The following is a 10,830-nucleotide window of genomic DNA, read 5'->3' as shown; positions in this document are numbered from 1 at the left end:
TAATTGCTCCAAGTTCTGTGTGTCCTCTGGCTTTTTAATTTGGACATTTGGGTTATCCATATCTTCTGGTTTCTTCATATGCTTTATAATTTTCTGTTGTTTTGGCCTCTTGGCATTTGCTTATCTTGCTAGAGTTCTTTTAGGCTATGCAGGATTATTTGAACATTTATCTGTAATTTGACAGAGCCACAGCTCGGTGGAGTTCTCTTTCTCTGACCTACCTGCAGATGGTGCTCTTGGGCCACCTCTTCCCCTCAAGCCAGTTCTCCCCCAGCTTCATCCATACACGGACTGAGGGTCCAAACCATGGGGAAGTCCAATCAGTGCACCAATTTTCCATGTGCACCTGGGACTACCAGCCCTATGCTTGGGGGTGCGTGGGAGGGTGGGTGCCCTGCGCAGTTTGGCAGGGATCCGTTCCAGGACACAGGGGTTCCAGCTGTTCCTGGGTCTGCAAGTGGAGTACTCTGGGGCTGCACAGCTGTGCATCTTACCTTCCAGCTCAAATGCCTCACACTCCCTCCCTGCCATGGACCCACGAGTCCCTGGGATTGGGGAAGGGCTCCTGGCACTTCCATGCGGCACCCCTGGTTCTAGGCTGTGCACACCACGGACTTCCTTGGAGGAAGAGTGGACGCCATTACAAGCCTGCTGAATCCTGAATTCCCTCCAGGAAGCTCTTGGCCGTGGAGCTGTGAAGGGTCATCTTCCCAGCCAACTGCAAAGATGGCGGCATAGGGCGTGGAAAGCCGCCCCTTCTGCACTTGTCTGCCTGCTCCAACTGCCAGTCCCTGACACAGGAGCTCTTGGTCGTGGATCTGCGAAGGGTTATCACCCAAGACAAGTACTGAGGAGGGTGCCCAGGATGTGGAAGGCTGCTCCCTTCCAGCTGCTCCCCTCTGTGCTCATCTGCTGGCTCCCACCATCTGTTCCCTAGCTGCTTCCAGGCTGAACACTCACCAGTTTTAAATGCAGGCTCTAGGCTTCTTCAAGTACACATTCACTATGGTTGTAGAAGTCCGTGCCCAGCCAGTAGAACCCTGGAACTGCTGTTCTAGAGTGTTTTCTGTCCTTTATCTAGTGTTTTTCATGGAGGAGAATTTTGCTCTGTTTCTCTTAATCTGCCATCTTCCTGGAAGCTAATGGTGACATTCTTAACTTAAAAAAAAAATAATTTTTTCAAGTACCCATATACAACATGACATTTTCCCTTTCAACCACCTTAGGTGTGTATTTCAGTGCTGTTAATTATGCTCACAATGTTGTTCTACCATCACCACCATCCATTAACAATACTCTAATGTCAACCCAAATAGAAACTCTGTACAATTTAAACATTACAAACTCATTGCCTGCCTCACTCATCCCCTGGTAAAATGTATTCTAGATTCTGACTCTGTGAGTTTGCTTATTCTACCATATCGTGTATATACAATTTTCTATTCCTTTGTAGTTCTTGGTTTTGTAGTTTTCCTTCTCGGTTTCTTGAACTTTTCCTCCTAGGTCTTATTTTTCATTTATTGTCTTTGTAGTGCTCTGTCTTTTCTCCATAAAGGAATCTTTCCTTCTCAGAAAGTTGTTGTTTTTGTTTTTAACCACAGAATTATAATACTGTTACTTTTCTGGCATACGGTGCTGAACACTGCTGGATTGCTTTGGGGAGGGCCTCGTGCTGTCTGATGGAAAACTACCAGTTCCTTAAAATGCTGACCACTGGCTGCCCTCCCTGCCCACCCCTCACTCTGGGCTGTGATGCCCCATTGCCAGGAGGAATTCCTCTTATTAGGACCTGAGGGAACTGTTTCCCCTTCTAGGACAGGGCAGATCAACAGGCAGTGTTGCTGTAGGTGAGTCTGTCCAAGGGCTTTACGCCTTCCCTATGGACATTATCTGCTGGTGTAATTCTCCTGGAGCCAAGGCAGGTTGTGTTTTTGTTGTTGACTCGGCAGTGTCTGCTTTTCCTGGCAGAACACTTGGGGGCACGCTGTTCCACCCTGTCCTCACATGCTGTCATTCTTGTCTTCCTGGGGCAGCAGAGGTTATCACACGGGGTGATTCGCCGGGCCCTGAGCAAGATGATAAAGAAGAGAAAACCAAGGGGACCTTCCACCCCTGGCAAGGGGGGAATGAAACTAGTAAATTCAAGTCCTGAATCCCACATTCTCCTTCAAGTAGGAGCCCAAGATGGAAATTTTCTGAAATCATACCCTGTAAATATTTTCATCCTTCGTTTATTTTCCTTAGATCCTTTGTAGTTAGGGAGAAACAAAAAGAGAAAACAAAGAAAAGATGAGAGAATTGGAAAGTTCAAAGAAATCTTGTGAACTTGACCCCTAAACAATGTTGTGAACCACTCTGACTTTGCTGGAAGGGGGGCAGGATGAAGGCACTGCACTAAATCTTACTAAGTGTCTGGTATTTGAATATAAAAGGCATATAAATTGGTTTATTTCAGATATGACAAAAGAATTAAGTATTTTGCAAGACAAAAAAATTAAGTGGTATTTAATTTCATGAGGAAGTGGAGTAGAGTCCAAAAATTGAAATTATTTTAAGAATAGAAGTCATCTTAATTATCATCAAATTTAAATTTTAGTAGATTCATAATAATAAGACACTAGCCCCTGTCTTTAAAATGAAGTGCTGTTTATTAAAATTTAGTTTTTAAGAAAATGTACAAAATAGAAAACTTATGTTTAAAAATACAGCTCTCTAACCTGTAATTTGAGAACTATCCAATTTTAATATGAACTTTTTTGACAAGCTCTGTCTCCCTTGTGACAGAATGTCTCTTTTTCAGTTTGAGTCATCGTTGCACATTTATGAAATCTGACAGTGCTGTTTTTACACAGCCTTAGACATTTGGGTCAAGGTGATGAGTGAGACATTGCAAAGGTGGAGTAATCTGACTGATGGAATGTGGGTGGTGAAAAGTTACTGGGAGGTGGGCGAAAGTTACAAAAAGAAGTGAGGGGGTTGCATGGAGCATCACAGATGAAATACATTGACCTTATCATTTTGCTTGCCATTTGAGTTCACAGATGCCTGAGGCTGTAGAATCTAATCCCGCATTCATTTTTGGAATTAGTGTAGAAAGGGACTTATTTTCTTGAGGCTCTTTCCAGGGTTCTGTAATTAAGGCTACCAGGGTGTTTGATAGTAATTTCTCTATTTCTCTACCAAGTGTACCATCTCTTCTCATTTAGTTGGTAATGCAGTTATCTTGCAGGATCTAATTTCTTGTTTTTTTATTTGCTTCTTAGTTTCTGTTTTTATTGACAAAATACCAGGGGACCAGACTTCCTGTGCTGCTAGGGTCTGAGAGCTTATGGAAGCCACTACCTAAGGGATGAGAGAAGGCTTTCCTCCTTGGCTCTCAGAGACTGCGTTACTGGTGGCCTAATGAGTTATAGCATGGGGAAAGCCACAGCTGTGAGTGTAGTTAATGGCCCTTGCATTTGTAAAAACAAAACAAAACAAAACAAAATGACAACCAAAAACACAGATCCATAAACTGCAATGACGTTGTTTTAAATGTGTGCTGTATTTCAGGGGCAAAAAGATAATTTACGTGCAGGGTAGAATTGCTCTTAAAGCAGGCAAGTGTGTTTTTAATGTGGCTTGGTATGCGGAGCATGAGAATGACCAATTCCACCATAAAATATTAAAAACTGCTGGTATTCTGGAACTTTTTTTGTATGGTCATTTCTCTGGCCTCTGCAACACCACTGCCTTCTGTCCACATCTGAACTCAGATTCTGGCCAGCTGCATAGAAGAGAGAATGAAATGGTTCCATATGTAATCAGCACCCAATTCCTAGAAGAAAAAAACAACAAAAAAGATCTAATAATTTACTTCTTCCATCAGCTTGCAGTACTCCTGGAATTTTTAGGTGTATTGTTACCAGCTTTTTAATACTATACTGTTTCTTCATAATACTGACAATGTCCTTTTTTCTTTTAGCTAGAGAAGTTGTAGGTTTACAGAAAAATCATGCAAAAAGTGCAGAGTTCCTATATACGCCCTTCTCACATAGTTTTTCCTATTACTAATATTTTGCATTAGTGTGGTACTTTTGTTACAATTTATGAAACAATATTATTATAATTATGCTATTAATTTTAGCCCACTGTTTACAATAGGGTTCACTCTTTGGGTACAGTTCTATGTTTGTGTGTATATGTGGTAACTTATATACAACCTAAAATTTCCTTTTTTAATTCCTTTTCAAATATTCAATTCAGTGCTGTTAATTACATACACAAAGTTGTGCCTCCGTTACCATCATCCATTGCCAAAACTTTTCCATTGTCCCAAACAGAAACTGCACCAATTAAACATTAACTTCACATTCCCCTCCCCCACCCGACCCCTGGTAACCTGTATTCCAATTTCTGGCTTTATGAGTTTGCATATTTTGCTTATTTCGATAAAGTGAGATCATGTGGTATTTGTCCTTTTGGGTCTGGTTTAATTCACTCAACATGATGACTTCAAGCTTCATTCATGTTATTGCATGTATCAAAACTCCATTTCCTTTTATGACTGAATAATACTCCATTCTAGGTATATACCAGATTTTGTTTATCCGTTCATCTGCTGATAGACACTTTAGTTACTTCCATCTTTTTCAATTGGGAATACTGCTGCTATGAACATCGGTGTGCAAATATCTGTTTGAGTCCTTGCCTTCAATTCTTTTGAGTATATACCTAGAAGTTGGATTGCCTGGTAATATAGTAATGCTATGCTTAACTTACTGAGGAACTGCCAAATTGTTTTCCACATTTCTCCACATCCTCTCCAACACTTGTTTTCCATTTTTTAAAATAGTAGCCATTCTAGTGGATGTGAGATGGGATCTCATTTTGATTTTGACTTGTATTTCCCTGACGTGATGTTGAGCATCTGTTCATGTATTTATTGACCATTTGTATTTCTTCTTTGGAGAAATATTTATTCAAGTCTTTTGCCCTTATTTTAAATGGGTTGTTTGTCTTTTTGTTGTTGACTTGTAGGATTTCTTTATTTATTCTGGACATTAAACCCATACCAGAAATATGGTTTCCAAGTATTTTCTCCCATTGAATAGGCTTTTTTTTTTTTTAACTTTCGTGATAAAGTTCTTTGCACAAAAGTTTAATTTTGATGAGGTCCCATTTATCTGTTTTTTTTCTTTTGTTGCTTTTGCTTTGAATGTAAAGTCTATGAAAACATTGCCTAACACAAGGTCCTGAAGATTTTTCCCTATGTTTTCTTCTAGGAGTTTTATAGTTCTTGTTCTTATATTTAGGTCTCTAATTCATTTTGAGATGAGTTTTGTGTGTGGTGTGATAGAGGTCCCCCTCAATCTTTTGCAAATGGAGATCCAGTTTTCCCAGCACCATTTGTTGAACAGATTATACTTTCACAATTGAGTGGTCTTTGCCACCTTGTCAAAAAAATCAGTTGGCCATAAATGTGAGGGTTGATTTCTGAACTCATAGTTTATTCCATTGGTCTATATGCCTGTCCTTGTCTCAGCACCATGCTGTTTTGATTACTGTTGCTTTGTAATAAGTTTTGGGATCGGGAAGTGTGGGTTCTCCAACTCTGTTCTTCTTTTTCAAGATGGCTTTGGCTGTTTGGGGACCCTTATCCTTACATGTAAATTTGATGATTGGTTTTTCCATGTCTGCAAAGAAGGCTATTGGAATTTTGATTGGGATTGTGTTGAAGGTACAAATCATTTTGGGTAGAATTGACATCTTAATGATATTTAATCTTCCAATCCATGAACACAGACTATCTATCCATTTATCTAGGTCTTTGATTTTTTTTTTTTTTTTTTTAAGCAATGTCATCGTTTTCTGTGTACAAGTCCTTCACATCTTTGGTTATATTTATTCCTATATGTTTGATTCTTTTAGTTGCTATTATAAATGGATTTTTTTTCTTGTTTTCTTCTTCAGATTGTTCATTACTAGTATAAAGAAACACTACTGATTTTTGGGTATTGCTCTTGTACTCCACCTCTTTGCTGAATTACCAATTTAGATGCCTTATATTTCTTTCTCTTACCTAGTTGCTCTAATTAGAACTTTCAGTACAATCTTGAATAACAGTGGTGACAGTGGGCATCTTGTCTTGTCCTGATCTTAGAGGGAAATTTGTCAGTCCTTCACCACTGAGTATGATGTTAGCTGTGGGTTTTTCACATATGCTCTTTATTATATTGAGGAAGTTTCCTTGTTCCTAGTTTTCAAAGTGTTTTTTTTATCAAGAAGGGGTACTAAATTTTGTCAAATGCCTTTTCTACATCAATTGAAATGATCATGTCTTTTTATTTTCATTCTATTAACATGACATTAATTGATTTTCTTATGTTGAACCACTCTTTCATACCTGAGATAAATTTACTTAATCATGGTGTAGAATTCTTTTAATGTGCTGTGTGGATTTGATTTGCTAGTATTTTGTTGAGGATTTTTGCATCTATATTCATAAGAGATATTGGTCTGTAATTTTTTTTTTCCTTGAATTATCTTTGTCTGGCTTTGGTATTAGAGGGATGTTGACCTCATAGAATGAGTTAGGAAGTGTTCTCTTCAGTTTTTTTTGGAAGGGTTTGAGCAGGATTGGTGTTAAACCTTCTTTTGAATTTTGGTAATATTCATCAGTGAAACCATTTGGTCCTGGGTTTCCTTTGTTGGGAGGTTTTTTGTTTCCTGAATCAATCTTTTTACTTGTATTGGTCTGTTGAATTATTTTTTGACTTCTTGAGTCAGTGTAGATAGTTTGTATGTTTCTAGGACTTTATCCATTTCATCTAGGTTATATAATTTTTTAGCACACAATTGTTTATAGTATCCTCTTATAAATCTTTTTTTTTTTTTATGTCTGTGGGTCAGTTGTAATGTGGGGTCGGTAGTAATGGCCTCTGTGTTGGTCTGAAGCTGTTATGTATCCCAGAAAAAATCATGTTCTTTTAATCCATTCCTGGGGGTATGGACCTATCATGGGTGGGACCTTTGGATTAGGTTATTTCAATTGCGATGTGGTCCACCTCATTCAAGGTGGTCTTAGTTCTCTTACTGGTGTTCTTTATAAGGAGATAAAAGATAGAGAGACAGAAGCTGAAAGAGATAAAATTAAGAGAAGCTCACAGAAAAAGCCCCAGACAAGCTGAGAGACAAGGACATACCAAGAGAAGCTAAGAGAGACAGAAGCTAAAAGAGAGAAACATGCACCCAGAAGATGGAAGCAACAAAACCCAGAGAGAAGGACCAGCAGACACTGGCCATGTGCCCTGCCATATGACAGAGGAGCCCCAGATTGCCAGCAGCCTTTCTCTGGGGAGAAGGTATTGTCCTGTTGATGCCTTAATCTGGACATTTTCATGGTCATAGAACTGCAAACTTGTAAACTAATAAATCCCCATTGTTAAAAGCCAGTCCATTTCTGGTATATTGCATTTCATCAGCTTTAGCAAACCAAAACACCCTCTTTTTCATTTCTGATTTTAGTTAGTTGGATCTACTCTCTTTTTCCCTTTGTCAGTCTTGCTAAAGTTTTGTCAATTTTATTAATCTTCAGAGAACTAACTTTTGGTTTTGTGGATTGTCTCTATTGTTTTTTATTCTCTATTTCATTTATCTTCACTCTGATCTTTGTTCTTTCTTTCCTTCTGCTTGCTTTGGGTTTAGTTTGTTCTTCTTTTTCTGGTTCCTCCAGGTGTGAAGTTAGGTCTTTGGTTTGATATCTTTCTTCTTTTTTTAATGTAAGCATTACATTATATTTAATGTAAGCAATTTCCCTCTCAGCAGGTCCTTGCTGCATCCTGTAAATTTTGATATGTTGTATTTTCATTTTCATTCACCTCAAGATACTTCCTAATTTCCCTTGTGATTTCTTTTTTTGGCCCATTGGTTGCTTAAGAGTGTGTTAGTTTCCAGATATTTGGGGATTTTCCATTTTTTCTTATTATTTATTTCTAGCTTCATTCCACTGTGGTTGGAGAAGATACACTGCATGATTTCAATATTTGTAAATTTGTTGAGACTTGTTTGGTGACCTAATATATTGTCTATCTGGAGAATGACTCATGAGCACTAGAGAAAAATGTGTATTCTGCTGCTGTTGGGTGAAGTGTTCTAGATATGTCTGTTAGGTCTAGTTTGTTTGTGTTATCATTCAAGTCCACTATTTCCTTTTGCTCTGCTGCCTTGATGTTGTATTCATTATTGTAAGTGGTGTATTGAAGTCTCCTGTGATTAATATAGAAAGATCTATTTCTCCCTTCAAATTTGTCGGTAATTGCTTCAGAAAAATCCCTTCAGCATTGCTTGTACGACAATTCTGGTGGTGATGAACTCTCTCAGGTTTTTTTTTTCTCTAGATTCATTCTCAAAAAAGTTATTTCTTTGATCACAAAAGTAATACATGTTCTTTGTATAATACAAAATACCCTGAAGAGGAAAACAAGAATCATGTACTTTCCTACTCATCATTTACACTATTTTAGTATTTTGTTTTCTAATATGTCCTCTGTGTATTTGTATTTGTTTACATGATATAGTATTATATAATATTATATCCTGAATTCTTCGCTTATCAAATGGATTCAAATTGAAAGCTTTAGCACCTCATGAAAAGTTTCTTGAAACTTTTTTTGGAACCATAGCACTATTTTCAATAACTTAGTCTAGTTTTGGTAATTCCTTTTGACCTACTCAATGTTCTGAACCTTTATGTACTTTTAATCTCAAATAATTGATTCATATTAGTTGAGATTGAATGCATTTCCTCCTATGATTATCATAACTTTCATGTTTTTTATTAATTTTTTTGTTAGAAAAGTTGTAGGTTTACAGAAATGTCATGCATAAAATATATAAAATACAGAGTTCCTGCGTACCACCCTGTTAATACTTTGCATTAGTGTGGGACATTTGTTATAATTCATGAATGCACATTTTTATAATTGTACTATTAACTATAGTCCATCATTTACAATAAGGTTCACTGTGTTGTACAGTCCTACATTTTTTACAGTCTCTCTTCTTGTAACATATATATGTTGTTTATCTGGGAATATCTTAATCTCTCTCATTTTTAAAAGACTCACTGGATATAAAATTCTGGACTCGTAGTGGTTTTCTTTCAGAACTTTAAATATTTTGTCCTAAAAGCCTCCATGGTTTCTGATGAGAAGTAGGCACTTAATCTTATATGGTTCCCTTGTACATTTTATGTCGCCCTTCCTTGAAACCTTCAGAACTCTCACCTTGTTCTAGGCTTTCAACAGTTTGACTACAGTTTGACTGTGTGTCTGGTCATGGTTCTCTTTGAGTTTATCCTGTTTGAGTTTCTTGGAATTCTTTTGTGTGTATATTCATATCTTCCATTAAATTTTGGGAGTAGTCTGCCATTAGTTCTTTGAATATTCCTTCTGCCCCTTTCTCTCTTTCTTCTCAAGCATATTAGTAAGCTTGATGGTGTTCGGCAGGTCTCTTAGGCTCTGTTCCCTTTTTTCACTCTTTTTTCTTTGTGTCCCTCAGCCTGAGTATTTCAATTGTCTTGTCTTTGAGTTAGCTCTAATCTGCTGTTGAAACCCTTTAGGGAAATTTTTATTTCAGTCATTGTGGTCTTCAACTCCATTATTTCTGGTGGTTCCTTAAATTTTTATCTCTTTATTACAATTCTCATATTGTTCATTAATCATTTTCCTGATATCCTTTAGTTCTTTCTCCATGTTTTCTTTTATCTCTTTGAGAATATTGAAGATTGTTTTTTATGTCTTTGTCTGGTGTATCCAAAGACTAGTCTTCTTCATTGATGGTTTTTGAATTTTTGTCATGTTCCTTTGAATGGGCCATTATTTCCTGATTGTTGGTCTTGTAATCTTTTATTGCACACTATACATTTTAGTATTTTAAGGTGTTAACTCTGGGATTTAGTCCCTGAGCTCTGTGCCTTAAGTTTATATTCTGTTAGTCATATGACAGAGATTTCCTTGAGTACCAGAAGCATTTTCTCCACTGTAGTTTTTTGATTTGGCACTCTCCCAGTTACTACAACCCTTAAACTATTTTCTGGTGTTTTGAAGCAGATGGCTCTGCCAGTTTTTTTTTTTTCTTTCTTTCTTTTTTTTTATTGAGATTGTTCAGATACTGTACAACTATCTAAAGATCCAAAGTGTACAGTTGCCCACAGCACCACCATACAGCTGTGCATCCATCAACACAATTTTTTTTTAATTTTTAGAACATTTTCACTACTCCAGAAAAGAAACAAAGACAAAAAAAAGGAAACTCACATCCTCCCATACCCCTAACCACACCCTGCCCCCTCCGTTATTGATTCCTGGTTTTGGTATAGTACATTTGTTACTGTTGATGAAAGAATGTTAAAATACTACTAACTGTAGTATATAGTTTGCAATAGGTATATATTTTTTCCCTATATGTCTCTCTATTATTAACCTCTAGTTATAGTGACATACATTTGTTCTAGTTCATAAGAGAGATTTCCAATATTTGTATAGTTAATCACGGACATTGTCCACCACAAGATTCACTGTTTTATACATTCCCATCTTTTAACCTCCAGCTTTCCTTCTGGTGACAAGCATGACTCTGAGCTTCCCCTTTCCACCACCTTCACACACCTTTTAGCACTGTTAGTTATTCTCATTACATGCTACCATCACCCCTGTCCATTTCCAGATATTTAAGTTCACCCTAGTTGAACATTCTGCTCATAATAAGCAACCATTCCCCATTTTGTAGCCTCATTCTATATCGTGGTAACTTATATTTCATGTCTATGAGTTTACATATTATAATTAG

The sequence above is a fragment of the Choloepus didactylus genome, chromosome 4 (genome assembly GCF_015220235.1).
Source record: "Choloepus didactylus isolate mChoDid1 chromosome 4, mChoDid1.pri, whole genome shotgun sequence".
NCBI lineage: Eukaryota > Metazoa > Chordata > Mammalia > Pilosa > Megalonychidae > Choloepus > Choloepus didactylus.
Note: the sequence above shows the minus strand (reverse complement) of the source record.